Source organism: Bubalus kerabau, chromosome 17, assembly GCF_029407905.1.
Source record: "Bubalus kerabau isolate K-KA32 ecotype Philippines breed swamp buffalo chromosome 17, PCC_UOA_SB_1v2, whole genome shotgun sequence".
NCBI lineage: Eukaryota > Metazoa > Chordata > Mammalia > Artiodactyla > Bovidae > Bubalus > Bubalus kerabau.
This window is the reverse complement of record NC_073640.1, coordinates 3,521,447-3,536,040: the sequence shown is the minus strand read 5'-3', so window position 1 is coordinate 3,536,040 and position 14,594 is coordinate 3,521,447. Positions and strand designations below refer to the sequence as shown.

Sequence of the window (14,594 nt, the reverse complement as noted above, 5' to 3'; positions counted from 1 at the left end):
AACAATTTTAATAATAAAATTATCATTTATTGGTTACTAGCAAATATAAGAGTAAATAAGGCAATCCATTTAAAACTGTAAAATCATGCCTTTAAAAAATTACAAAGGAATAATATAGACTACCATAGCAAAAATTACTATACAAGATATAATCTAGATGATAATCAAAATAAGTTACATGGTATAGCATACTGATATCAACAAAATTAAAATAGATAAAGCATTCTTCTGGCAAGGTCTATTAAAAGGCCTTAAGATACCGTTAGGACCTAAAATTTAATCTTCCCATCCATCCTCCCAAAAACTTTTCAGACGAAGGGAATCAAATGAATAAACCATACTTTTTGCATCACTGTGGGAAAGATAACTGCATGAAGTGAAATTTACCTGTAAGTAAATAAATACTCGTAAGGAGTGCAAAGACCTCTGGGTCTCAAATTACCATAATTCTAAGTGTGTAGAATGAAGAAATCTGAAAGACACAGTTTAGAAAAGGGAAAAGGAAAGTGGAGATCTTATTAGTGGGACAAAACAGGTATAATAAATAATAAAGTTCTACTCACATAACCAGTAACTGAAAGCAGGGCAAAAGTCTTATAGGAAGCAGCACTGGCTGCAAGAAAAAGGCTAGCGATTGTATAGGGTTTGAGGTGCAAACTTCAGGGAAATGTCTTTCTAAGACAAAGGAGGAAAGGAAAAGGATGTCAGTAGAGTTATAAATGTTAAGAGAAGCAAAATGAGTAAATTGTGTTAAGGATCTTCCAGAAACAAGATAAAGGAAACATACACACAAAAAGTGATAATCAAAATCTCTCAACAACCATGCATTTTCCATAGAGAGGGATATATATATATATTATAAATATATATATATATTATATATATTTATGTATATGCTGATAGTGAAGCTGAAACTCTAGTACTCTGGCCACATGGTGTGAAGAGCCAATGCGTTGAAAAAGACCCTGATGCTGGGAAAGATTGAAGGCAAAAGAAGAGAGTGGCTGAGGATGAGATGGTTGGATGGCATCACTGACTCACCGGACATGAATTTGAGCAAATTCTGAGGGATAGTGAAGAACAGGGAAGCCTGGCATGCTGCAGTCCATGGGGTCTCCAAGAGTCAGATACGACTTAGCAACTGAACAAAAACAAAATAGATACATTCATACATATGCATGTATGTATGTGTGAGTATGTGTATATCTGTATGTGTATTCACATATACTTCATTTCACTACATAACAGAAGAAAACAGCACTAAACTAGAATTCTTGTAAGCCACACAAAACTCAAGTTTACTCCACTAAATTATCAAAAAAAAAAAAAAGAAAAAACCTGTATCCATAAAATGCTACTATAAAGGGAGGCGGGCAAAGCATAAAACATGTCAAAACATTCCAAACAATGAATATGTCCCTGTAATAACATCACATGTACACAAAGACACACTCAGAGAGAACAGACAAAAACTGTAACACTCTGAATCTCCTTAAATAATTATTTGGAAATATTAAAAATATGTCATAAATATAAAAAAAAAAACATGAATAGAAAAAAGAGAATATGCCAAAAAAGAGTTGGTTGGACTCAAGAAAGAGATTGTAAAAAAAAAAAGAATTTTGTGAGAAATCAAGATTAAATTGCAATGTAGAAAAAAAGGGATAGGGGACTTCCTTGGTGGTTCAGTGGTTAAGAATACACCTTGCAAAACAGGGAACACAGGTTCAATCCCTTGTTGGAAACTAAGATCCCACCTGTGGAGGAGCAACTGACACCCCCACTGCAGTGAAAAACCCAGGCAGCTCAATGACAGATCCCTGTGCCACAGCTGAGACCTGATACAGCCAAAGTAACTAAGTAATTAAAAAAAAAAAAAAAAAAAGGATAGGGGAAACAAACATTGCATGATTTCACTTACATGAACTATAAGAAGAAGATTCACGAGGCAGAGTACATTAAAGGATATCAGTGGCAGAGGGAAAGGAGGATGAGGAGTTATTACTTGATGGGTACGATGTTTCTGTTTGGAGTGATGAAAATGTTTTGGAAATACACAGCGATTACACAATATTGTAAATATAAGCAATGCCACTGAGTTGTGCACTTAAAGTTGTTAAAGTGCCATTGTTAAAAATGTAAACATTTGAGAAATATGGTCTCTGGAGCTTGAATAAAATGCTGTGAGAGAAGAGAAAATACTGTCTCAAAATGTTACTGAGAAATAAGAAAAAGGTAAGTAACCACAAAAAGACTTGGTATTACCTTCCATTACAGGGATGAGGTATATAAGGGAGCTATTTGGGTGAACTGTGGACAGAAAAATCAACAGTGAAAGACATTGGGGAAGAATGGACAACAGATTGTGGTAACTTTTCAAAGTGGTTTTATTATTAATAGACTACAGGAGATGCATGCTGGAATAGCCAGCACCCTCCACAAACTGAATTGAAGCAGTATCAATGTTTTCCTTTTACCTGCAACTCAGAGTTTCCTTCTCTTTCTTTGCCTCTTCTTTCTGAGGTGTGGGTTCTTTCCAGGTCATTAGAGTTTTCTCACAATTGTCCCCATAATAAAATAGAAGCTGATTTGTACTTAGTTTCCATATACACATAGGGAAAATATGACTTGGTCAATATAATTATTTTTAGGTCTTTGAATAATGTTCAGAAAAATTCAGCTTCACTTTGGTCACATTATCCCAAAGGGAATTTCCAGACTCACAGAGATACTGCAATAAATGTCTGCGAGTTAAATATCTCCCTGGTAAAGTTTAGAAATCAGTTAGGAGCCATGTGTTGTCTTTGCTTTTATGTTCAGCACAGCATATAATATAAGTGTTATTTAAAGAAAAATAAAGAATAGTTGCTAGCATAAATGATGGCACCATTTTGTTCTCTTAAATAGTAAAATAAAACTGGGAAGAGGCTTTTGAATTTGCTTAAGAAAAAAGCTGGACACCTTACCTTAGAAAGCAGGTAAGTTCTATTTTCAGATTTCTACAGAATTATTTGTATAATGAGACATATTACTATATAGTCATAGAATTTACTGGTTAATGTACATTATTGTACTGTGAAATATTACATGTACCTGAGATTTAAGCCAAGTATCTGTTGAGTTGGACATGAATTAACTTTTCTTTAATCAATCCACAATTAATCACTGTTGCTAGATCAATATGTTTTTAGAATTTATTATTTAAGTATATTTTAATGATCATTTGCTTCTTGGCTAATGATCATTAAAACTTTAACCACATTTTCATACAGTCAACTTTTGAAACTATTGCTCTATCTACCTGGTAATACAGAGCATCTCTTTCATGGCTACATATTTTTTGTACAGCTCATGTGTGATATTGCATAAAGTAATAAAAATGACAGTGATAAACATTTTTTCATAACTTTGGGAATGTTAAAGGGAAGCTAGTAAAGCAGAAAGTCAGTGACTTATATTTCAGTAAAGGATACAGAAAATTTGTTAAGGAAAAACTCAAGAAGTACAAACTATGTTAAATCACTCTGCTCTTACTTTCTATTAATTGCCTGAATGTGCCATATTGTAGCTTGAGTTTCTCACTCCTGTATTTAAAAACACCACTTATTCTATTACAATTTGGCCAAGACAGTGCTGTCTATTAAAATAGGAGGTTAATGAAGATGATCTGAGTGAATATTCAGAATAAATGAAAGAGTGGCTAATAGAGCATGGTCAGATTTAGTTCTATACATTTTGGAGACCACCTAGGTTGGAGACAACCAGGGTTTTAGGGCAAGTGACTGAGTTTTAATATATAAGACTACTCTTAAGGGTCTAGTCTCCACAGTAAGCCAAGGGAGTGAGAAGTGGGGGGAGGTTACAGGGATGGATTTATGTGACCTTCAAATGATTTTTTCTAATAGAATACTAGCAAAAATTATAGAGCAATCCTAAGGTGATCTTTCTGAGTCTCTATCATTCTGAAGTAAATTTTATTATAAGCATTCTGTGTTTTTATGTCTCTTAAATACATGACAAAATAATTATAATGATAATGACATGTAATTAAAATGAATTTTCATTTCATTCTATCATATATTGAAATAAAATTTATTTGACAAATGCATACTGAATACTTAAAATAATCAAAGTATAGAGTGAGAATATAATGGGAAAACTAACAGAATTAATAATTTAATTCATGATGAGACACAGTGCCATATAATTGATTAAATGAGGAATGTATTGTATAATCTAATTTATCAAATCCTTCATAATTTGTCATTATCCAGTCACAATCCTATTATGGGAGAACTGGATAACTAAATTACTAAATGAGAATTTCAATAAAGTCTCCTAAATGATTTTAGTCTTTTTTCCACCTAGCATAATTCCTGACACATAGTAATTGATAACTGGTTAATAACTTTTCCCACATCCAAAAGAGATGAGTTTTATTTTCCTTTCTTTAGAGATTAAACAAGTAAGAGGGCTCAGAAAGTTTATATAATCTGTTTCAAAGTCAAACATTCACTATTCAACATAGATTTGAATGGCATAAATTTTGTTTGGTTTTGTTTTTCATTATGTCCAGGTTAGGGAGAAAATGAGACCCTGGCCCTGACTCTCACCAAGATAAGATTGTTTTAGAGAGATAATCTAAAGCACTTAACAGTATCTGGTAATAATTAGAAAAACAAATATGAAGCAAAGTAGATAGTATTAAGAACCACAAGACTTAGAATATTTGAGTAACCATAGCATTGTGGGCTGTAGTTAGTGAACTCTACCTGGAAGTAGTAGATTTCACTGAGTTTAATACACTGTGATAGTACTGAGCAAAAATTGGTTTGAAACTGCTAGTTCAGGTTCACTACTTCAGGGAATCATTAGGGATCCCAGAGAAGAATACTTAAGTTTGAACTATAGATGATGGAGCCTTCTATATACCTGGATCAGAGAAAGGGAATTTAAAATATCAGGCTATAAAGGATCCAAGGAAAAGGAAAGCTGGAGGAGTTGTGTTTCTTTCTGAGACTGGATCAGTTAATCTTAAAGGAAATGAGAGACAATAACCTTGAGGGGAGTTGTAAATTATTCTGATTTGTTTGGAAAATAATAGTCATCAACATCCAGCTATTGACTCCTCAAAAATTTACGTTAGAACCATGGACAAGGAGTTAGGGTTTAGCAGAGATCCTTAAATATATAGTTTAACTCCCATTGCTTATTGATGCCTAAACTGAAATACAAAAGAGGATGTGGCATACTCATGCCAACAAGTTAGAAAATAGTACAATGAGATGAAGGAGACAATATTTTGCTTATTTTCCAAATAGGTCAGTATTTTAAAGAATATCTTCTGTTGATATAATTATTAATTTTTTTTAATATGAAAATGACGCTTGTAGACATATGAGTCATGCTTTCTTATTTTCCATAGAAATACCTGAAAGTAGGGAAAATGCTTTCAAGTTGTTCAGGAAGATAGATTATAGTTTTGAGTCATGCATTAAACAGTTTTTATATTTTAAAATGCAAATTAAATTTATAGGTATTTTTCACATATTCCCTCTCTTTCTAATGGCCTAGACTGAGTGCATTTTCAAGATTAAAAATTTTAAAATAATTTTCAATTTGCCTGAAATATTCAAGTATTGGTAAGACAAAACAATCTGCATTTTAAAAGCTTTTGTTTATTTTCTTGGTAATTCATAATCATTTCATTGATTTTCCATTTTTAGTCTGCAAACTCACTCACCAAAATGGCATTTACATTGTCTTTTTCAAATATGATTTGACCTGCTATCTGATAAAGAATCACAGAGGTAGGATTTTAGACAAATCATAAGGGAAAAACGCTGAGACGATATAAGTTAATTGATCAATTCATGCAGTAAGTCAAGTATTAAGTAAAGAATAATCTGTGATTGAATATATAACTTACAGTGTTTCCCACTAAATCAGAAGAATATAATTTAGGGGAGAAGTTAGAATAGAGCCTTGCATTCTTTTTTTTAAATTTTATTTTATTTTTAAACTTTACATAATTGTATTAGTTTTGCCAAATATCAAAATGAATCCGCCACAGGTATACATGTGTTCCCCATCCTGAATCCTCCTCCCTCCTCCCTCCCCATTCCATCCCTCTGGGTCGTCCCAGTGCACCAGCCCCAAGCATCCAGTATCGTGCATCGAACCTGGACTGGCAACTCGTTTCATATATGATATTTTACATGTTTCAATGCCATTCTCCCAAATCTTCCCACCCTCTCCCTCTCCCACAGAGTCCCTAAGACTGTTCTATACATCAGTGTCTCTTTTGCTGTCTCGTACACAGGGTTATTGTTACCATCTTTCTAAATTCCGTATATATGTGTTAGTATACTGTATTGGTGTTTTTCTTTCTTGATTACTTCACTCTGTATAATAGGCTCCAGTTTCATCCACCTCATTAGAACTGATTCAAATGTATTCTTTTTAATGGCTGAGTAATACTCCATTGTGTATATGTACCACAGCTTGCTTATCCATTCATCTGCTGATGGACATCTAGGTTGCTTCCATGTCCTGGCTATTATAAACAGTGCTGCGATGAACATTGAGGTACACGTGTCTCTTTCCCTTCTGGTTTCCTCAGTGTGTATGCCCAGCAGTGGGATTGCTGGATCATAAGGCAGTTCTATTTCCAGGTTTTTAAGGAATCTCCACACTGTTCTCCATAGTGGCTGTACTAGTTTGCATTCCCACCAACAGTGTAAGAGGGTTCCCTTTTCTCCACACCCTCTCCAGCATTTATTACTTGTAGACTTTTGGATCGCAGCCATTCTGACTGGTGTGAAATGGTACCTCATAGTGGTTTTGATTTGCATTTCTCTGATAATGAATGATGTTGAGCATCTTTTCATGTGTTTGTTAGCCATCTGTATGTCTTCTTTGGAGAAATGTCTATTTAGTTCTTTGGCCCATTTTTTGATTGGGTCATTTATTTTTCTGGAGTTGAGCTGTAGGAGTTGCTTGTATATTTTTAAGATTAGTTGTTTGTTGCTTCATTTGCTATTATCTTCTCCCATTCTGAAGGCTGTCTTTTCACCTTGCTAATAGTTTCCTTTGATGTGCAAAAGCTTTTAAGGTTAATTAGGTCCCATTTGTTTATTTTTGCTTTTATTTCCAATGTTCTGGGAGGTGGGTCATAGAGAATCCTGCTGTGATGTATGTCAGAGAGTGTTTTGCCTATGTTCTCCTCTAGGAGTTTTATAGTTTCTGCATTCTTTTAAATTATTGGGAATTATTTTAAAAGCCTAAAATGTAATTGTTAGTTGAATGAGATGGCTTATTTGACCGCTACAAATATCTTCTCTTCACTATTCAGTTGTTACATATTTAAATGTCATTTTGTGGCCATTGATGAAGATTCTCATGATGATGATGATATTCTCATAGATAGATTTGCAGTTTTTCTCTTCCAAACCCTACTTTATGTACACAGATTCAAATTGCAATTTCACTGAAAATGAAAAATAAGGAGAGGAGCATTACGGATTTGAAAATAATTGTGAATATATTGGTTCTGAAGTTTGGAGTAAATGAAATAAAATATTGTAAATACTAAGGTCTTGTGTTTTATGTAGTTGAAGTAGAGAATTTTGGTGTGATTTAGTGGAATGATTAATTCTCAGTAGTTCTCCCTAGTCTATGCCTCTTGAACTTCTGCCAGTAGAAATGTATTGGTTTGTTCAAAGGCATAATAGTTATGAGCATATTATTAGAGCTGGTCTTACATTAATTTACAGCAGTGACTAGGAGGAGGAGGAGGTAAAAAAACGGGAATGGAAGAGAGAAAAGCCAGCCTGAGATATGAAGACATGTGATATAGGAATAGAAAGAAGCAAACATTTTCAGGATGACTGATTATTAGGAAGAGTTGAACAGATTGGGTACATCGAATAGAAAGAAGCCAATTTATGTAAGTGAGTAAGACACTGTATGAGACTAAAATTCAAGTGAAACCTACTATTAACCTCAAATGCCTTACTGAATGTAAAAAACAAATATTTTTACAGTTTGAGGTGATACCTTTTGAAAAAATAGAGGTAATTATACTTTCCAGAAAAGCATCTATTTCTGCTTTATTGACTATGCCAAAGCCTTTGACTGTGTGGATCACAATAAAGTGTGGAAAATTCTGAAAGAGATAAGAATACCAGACCACCTGACCTGCCTCTTGAGAAATCTGTATGCAGGTCAGGAAGCAACAGTTAGAACTGGACATGGAACAACAGACTGGTTCCAAATAGGAAAAGGAGTACATCAAGGCTGTATATTGTCACCCTGCTTATTTAACTTATATGCAGAGTACATCATGAGAAACGCTGGACTGGAAGAAACACATGCTAGAATCAAGATTGCCGGGAGAAATATCAATAACCTCAGATATGCAGATGACACCACCCTTATGGCAGAAAGTGAAGAGGAACTCAAAAGCCTCTTGATGAAAGTGAAAGAGGAGAGTGAAAAAGTTGGCTTAAAGCTCAACATTCAGAAAACGAAGATCATGGCATCCGGTCCCAGCACTTCATGGGAAATAGATGGGGAAACAGTGGACACAGTGTCAGACTTTATTTTTCTGGGCTCCAAAAGCACTAGATATGGTGACTGCAGCCATGAAATTAAAAGACGCTTACTCCTTGGAAGGAAAGTTATGACCAACCTAGATAGCATATTCAAAAGCAGAGACATTACTTTGCCAACAAAGGTTCGTCTAGTCAAGGCTATGGCTTTTCCTGTGGTCATGTATGGATGTGAGAGTTGGACTGTGAAGAAGGCTGAGGGCTGAAGAATTGATGCTTTTGAACTGTGGTGTTGGAGAAGACTCTTGAGAGTCCCTTGGACTGCAAGGAGATCCAACCAGTCCATTCTGAAGGAGATCAGCCCTGGAATTTCTTTGGAAGGAATGATGCTAAAGCTGAAACTCCAGTACTTTGGCCACCTCATGCGAAAAGTTGACTCATTGGAAAAGACTCTGATGCTGGGAGGGATTGGGGGCAGGAGGAGAAGGGGACGACAGAGGATGAGATGGCTGGATGGCATCACTGACTTGATGGATGTGAGTCTGGGTGAACTCCGGGAGTTGGTGATGGACAGGGAGGCCTGGCGTGCTGCAATTCATGGGGTCGCAAAGAGTCCGACACGACTGAGTGACTAATCTGATCTGATCTGATCAAAGTTGTTTATCAGGAATTAATGTTTTCCAGAAAGGGACAAAAAGAACGCAAGGAAAACCTTTCAAAATAAAAATAAAATCTTTTTCTTCAAGTTTTGAATGCTTTCTATTTTAAAATGCCCATAACAAGGAATAATATACATCATCATATTTACATATTTATAAAGATTGATAACTATTTAATTTCAGGTGGCTACAAACTGCTCTGAGTCATGGAAAATAGGAATAACATCGCAGAATTTATTCTCTTAGGACTTTCTCAGAAAAGGAAATTGAAATTCTCTATTTTTTACTGTTCTTACTTTGTTGCAATTCTGATCAGAAACCTACTTGTCATGATTTCTATCGCCTCCAGTCAACTTATGAAGCAGCCCATGTATTTCTTTCTGAGGCACCTCTCCCTTGCAGACCTTTGTTACACTTCCACTGTGACCCCCAAGTTGATCGCTGACTTGCTGGCAGAAGTGCTGGTAGCATTGCTTGTTACCATGGCTGCATGACACAGCTCTTCACCATGCACTTCTTTGCGGGGATCGAGGTCTTCTTCCTCACGGGGATGGCCTATGATCGCTATGTGGCCATCTGCAAACCTCTGTGCTGCACTCTGATCATGACCAGACAGAAGTGCGTTGCCATGATCGCTGCTTCCTGCGCTGGGGGCTTCCTGCATTCCTTCGGTCAGTTTCTCCTGGCCATCTTTTTACACTACTGCAGCCCCAACAAAATAGATCATTACTTCTGCAATGTATATCCTTTGCTGAAACTGGCCTGCACTGACACCACCAGAATCAGTCTCCTTGTCATCGCCAATTCAGGCCTCATGGGCCTGGTGACTTTTGTGGTCTTGTTGATATCCTATGCTGTGATCTTGTACACTGTCAGGTCCTGCTCTGTAGAGAATCAGTGCAAAGCTCTCTCCACCTGCAGTTCCCACATCACTGTGGTAGTCCTCTTTTTCGCTCTTTTATTCTTCACTTAATAGTAGACCAGCAACTACTTTACCAGAAGACAAAGTGTTTGCTCTTTTTTATACTATCATTCCTCCCATGCTCAATCCTCTAATCTATACGCTGAGAAACTTGGAGATGAAGAATGTCATAAAGAAACTCTGGTGCCATATCGCAGTAAGAAAGGAAATGAACTAAAAGATACCTCTGATTTTCACCACTGAATTTGTTGAATATATGAATTTCCTACACTGAAGACTTTAAAATGTATAACACTTGTCTTATATGCTTTTTAGTTTCATTTTGTTTTAACAATATATAGATTTAAGTATGAGCAAAAGCTTACAACTCCCTGGATTTATCCAGACTCTCTGCTGTGCTCTTTTCTAGTTTTCTTGTTTTCTTATTTATATCTCCTCTTCCCCTCTGATCTTTTGGCTGTGTAATCAATTAAGATATTTAGCAGTAGACTATCAAAGGCATCATGTAATACAAATCAACACTGAGAACCCATAGAGCCCATTCTTGTATGTGACTTTATTCAATAAAGCCAATTCTGGTTAGCAATGATTTTGAAGATAATTCCAACATTTTACTTGTATCATTTAAAGAATATTCTAAAAGATCAAATTTTGGACCTGCAACTATATTTCTTAAAAATATAGCTTTCTACTCTGATCATTGTGTAGCCCATGGCAATCTGGAGCTTCTCATATGTCCAACACCAGTACTCTTACCTAAGCCCTACATCAATCTCTTTTCTTTTGTTCAAAGGAACTGTCTCTCCCAACCTTGTCCGTGTAAATGTGAACTGCAACTCTGGCTAATTCTAGCACCTGATAGTGTATATTTGTTATGGGCATGTGTTCTGGACTCAGAATTGCTTACTAACTATGAGGACCGGGACATATGCTCAACAAACCATCCATCAGGTGATACTAATAGCCCAGCACATAGTCTTGTGAGGATATGAGCAGGACTGAAACACTGCTTGGTCACACAGTAAGTGCTCAATACGTAGGAGCTATTTTATTACCCAGTCTCCTCTTATGCATCAGAAATGTAACCATTCTGATAATAATTTCCTTTGGAGCAGTGAGGGTGTGAGATTGGGGCTCATATTAATGTCATGCTCCTATTACTAGGCTTCCCTGGTGGCTCAGACAGTAAAGAATCCACCTGCAATGTGGGGGATCTGGGTTCAATCCCTGGGTTGGGAAGATCCTTTGGAGGAGCTCATGACAATCTGTTCCAGTATTCTTGCCTGGAGAATAGCCATGGAGAGAGGTACCCAGCAGGCAACAGTCCAGGGGGTCACAAAGAGTAGGACATGACTGAGTGACTAAGCACAGCACAGTGTGCAATGGGCACCTATTACTGATGAAATTATTTTTTTCTTAGAGTGGGCAAGTGGAGAATATCACTTAAAGTCGATGATCACATCTTTGGCACTGTTCAAGTTAATTGAAAGTCATTTTTTTCCAGTAGGAATTGAAAGTCATCCTGGAGCACCTTTGCCCAATGTCAGAAATGACTAGGAGCAAGATCAGGCCACTAGATAACTGATTAGGAATGGGTAGAATCTCAAAAGTCTTTAAAAAAACTTTGTGGATATGATGTACTTGCATAGAATTTGTTTTCAAGTTGTAGAGAGAGCCAGGTTAGATAAAAATGAGTTGTCAATGTTGAAGCTTCTTAAAATGGGTTCATAATATAAAAAATAAAAATAGCATAGTTCTATGACTCAGTTGAAAATGCCCAACAAATAAACGTAAAGTATTATGTGCTAGAAATTCTTATAGGAAGATCCTAATATATTTACTTGTTGTTGTTTTAAACCTAGCTCTTGACAGCTCTCCGAAAACTCCTGGATAAGGCATGCACAGTATACATGTCAGAGAACATAACAGAGCAGGAAAGTGAAAGATCACTTTCTGGTGTGAAATAAGCAGAGTCTTTAATAAGAAGACCAGCCAACCCTCGAAGTTTCCCTCTGCTTCAGAAGCCCTATCCTCCAACCAACTAGACTTGTATTATTGAAAAATAAAACTTCAAAAATTAACACAAATGTTTCTGCTTTATTTTTATTCTTGGAATAAAAGTTGTGAATGTGGATTATTAAAATACTTGGAGTCTGCAGCGACATGGATGGACCAATAAATTACCTTAGTAAGTAAAGTGAGTCAGACAGAGAAAAACAAATATATGCAATCACTTACATGTGGTTTCTAAAAAAAAAAAAAATTACACAGATGGACTTATTTACAAAACAGAAAAAGACTCACAGACACAGAAAACAAACTTCTGGTTACCAAAAGGAAAAGGGGGAGGGGAGGGATAAATTTGGGAGTTTGGGATTAAAAGATACAGACGACCAAATATAAAATAGATAAACAAAAATGGTCTATTGTATAGCACAGGGAACTATACTCAATATCTTGTAGTAACCTATAATGAAAAGTAATCTGAGATGGAAAATATACATACATATGAACACACATATATATGAACTGAATCACATGACTATATACACGAAACCAATGCAACATTGTAAATAAACTATAGTTTAATAAGATAAGCAAGCCAACACTTTATTGTCAATATCAATCATTAACCAAGGAATTATGATTTAACTCCTTCACTTCTGCACTGTGATCTCCTCCCTTCTCAGCTTCTCAAGAGCATCAGCCATATTTCTCTCTTCAGTTGGATCATTAAGAGCACATATAATATCAAGAAAGAACAGTGAGATTCTTTCTAATTTAGTGAGTGACTGTACTAGCTCTTGCATTCAGATTATTACCTACCTTTAATTATTTTTGGCTAAGACATTTTACAACTCAAAATAGAGAAGTTGACTCACACAAAATAATATCAATGTCAACAATGTCTGGCCATAGAAATTCAAATTGTGTCAGGTGAAATGCAATTAATGATAGTCGTTTGGATACTTGACTAGTTTTGCATCAACTTATAAGTTCATTTTAGCACCTCTTAGTGTTCCAAAGAGTAGCAAGAAGAGATAAGAAAGGCTTCCTCAGTGATCAATGCAAAGAAATAGAGGAAAACACCAGAATGGGAAAGACTAGAGATCTCTTCAAGAACATTAGAGATACCAAGGGAACATTTCATGCAAAGATGGGCTCGATAAAGGACGGAAATGGTATGGACCTAACAGAAGCAGAAGATATTAAGAAGAGGTGGCAAGAATATATAGAACTGTACAAAAAAGATCTTCATGATGAAGATAATCCCAATGGTGTGATCACTCACCTAGAGCCAGACATCCTGGAATGTGAAGTCAAGTGGGCCTTAGAAAGCATCACTATGAACAAAGCTAGTGGAGGTGATGGAATTCCAGTTGAGCTATTTCAAATGCTGAAAGATGATGCTGTGCAAGTGCTGCACTCAATATGCCAGCAAATTTGGAAAACTCAGCAGTGGCCATAGGACTGGAAAAGGGATTTCATTCCAATCCCCCAAAAAAGGCAATGCCAAAGAATTCTCAAACTACCGCACAATTGCACTCATTTCACACGCTAGTAAAGTAATGCTTAAAATTCTCCAAGCCAGACTTCAGCAATAGGTGAACCGTGAACTTCCTGATGTTCAAGCTGGTTTTAGAAAAGGCAGAGGAACGAGAGATCAAATTGCCAACATCCGCTGGATCATGGAAAAAGCAAGAGAGTTCCAGAAAAACATCTATTTCTGCTTTATTGACTATGCCAAAGCCTTTGACTATGTGGATCACAATAAACTGTGGAAAATTCTGAAAGAGATGGGAATACAGACCACCTGACCTGCCTCTTGGGAAACCTATATGCAGGTCAGGAAGCAACAGTTAGAACTGGACATGGAACGACAGACTGGTTCCAAATAGGAAAAGGAGTACGTCAAGGCTGTATATTGTCACCCTGCTTATTAACTTCTATGCAGAGTACATCATGAGAAACTCTGGGCTGGAGGAAGCACAAGCTGGAATCAAGATTGTCGGGAGAAATATCAATAAGCTCAGATATGCAGATGACACCACCCTTATGGCAGAAAGTGAAGAGAAACTAAAAAGCCTGTTGCTGAAAGTGAAAGTGGAGAATGAAAAAGTTGGCTTAAACCTCAACATTCAGGAAACGTTGAGCCATGAAAAAATGCAGCCATGAAATTAAAAGACACTTACTCCTTGGAAGGAAAGTTACGACCAATCTAGATAGCATATTGAAAAGCAGAGACATTACTTTGCCAACACAGGTCCGTCTACTCAAGGCTATGGTTTTTCCAGTGGTCATGTATGGATGTGAGAGTTGGACTGTGAAGAAAGCTGAGCACCGAAGAATTGATGCTTTTGAACTGTGGTGTTGGAGAAGACTCTTGAGAGTCCCTTGGACTGCAAGGAGATTCAACCAGTCCACTCTGAAGGCGATCAGCCCTGGGATTTCTTTGGAGGG

General features: G+C 36.4%; 1 long non-coding RNA gene and 1 pseudogene across 1 annotated transcript; both read left to right on the top strand.

The window, feature by feature from the left end:
* The first annotated feature begins 2,277 nt into the window (after positions 1 to 2,277).
* LOC129632518 (uncharacterized) lies at positions 2,278 to 12,354 on the top strand. Its single transcript, XR_008704571.1, has 3 exons — positions 2,278 to 2,368; positions 2,908 to 2,978; positions 11,996 to 12,354. It is a non-coding gene; the product is annotated as an uncharacterized LOC129632518 (long non-coding RNA).
* On the top strand, positions 9,418 to 10,350 carry LOC129632515 (olfactory receptor 4P4-like; annotated as a pseudogene).
* Positions 12,355 to 14,594: the final 2,240 nt, after the last annotated feature.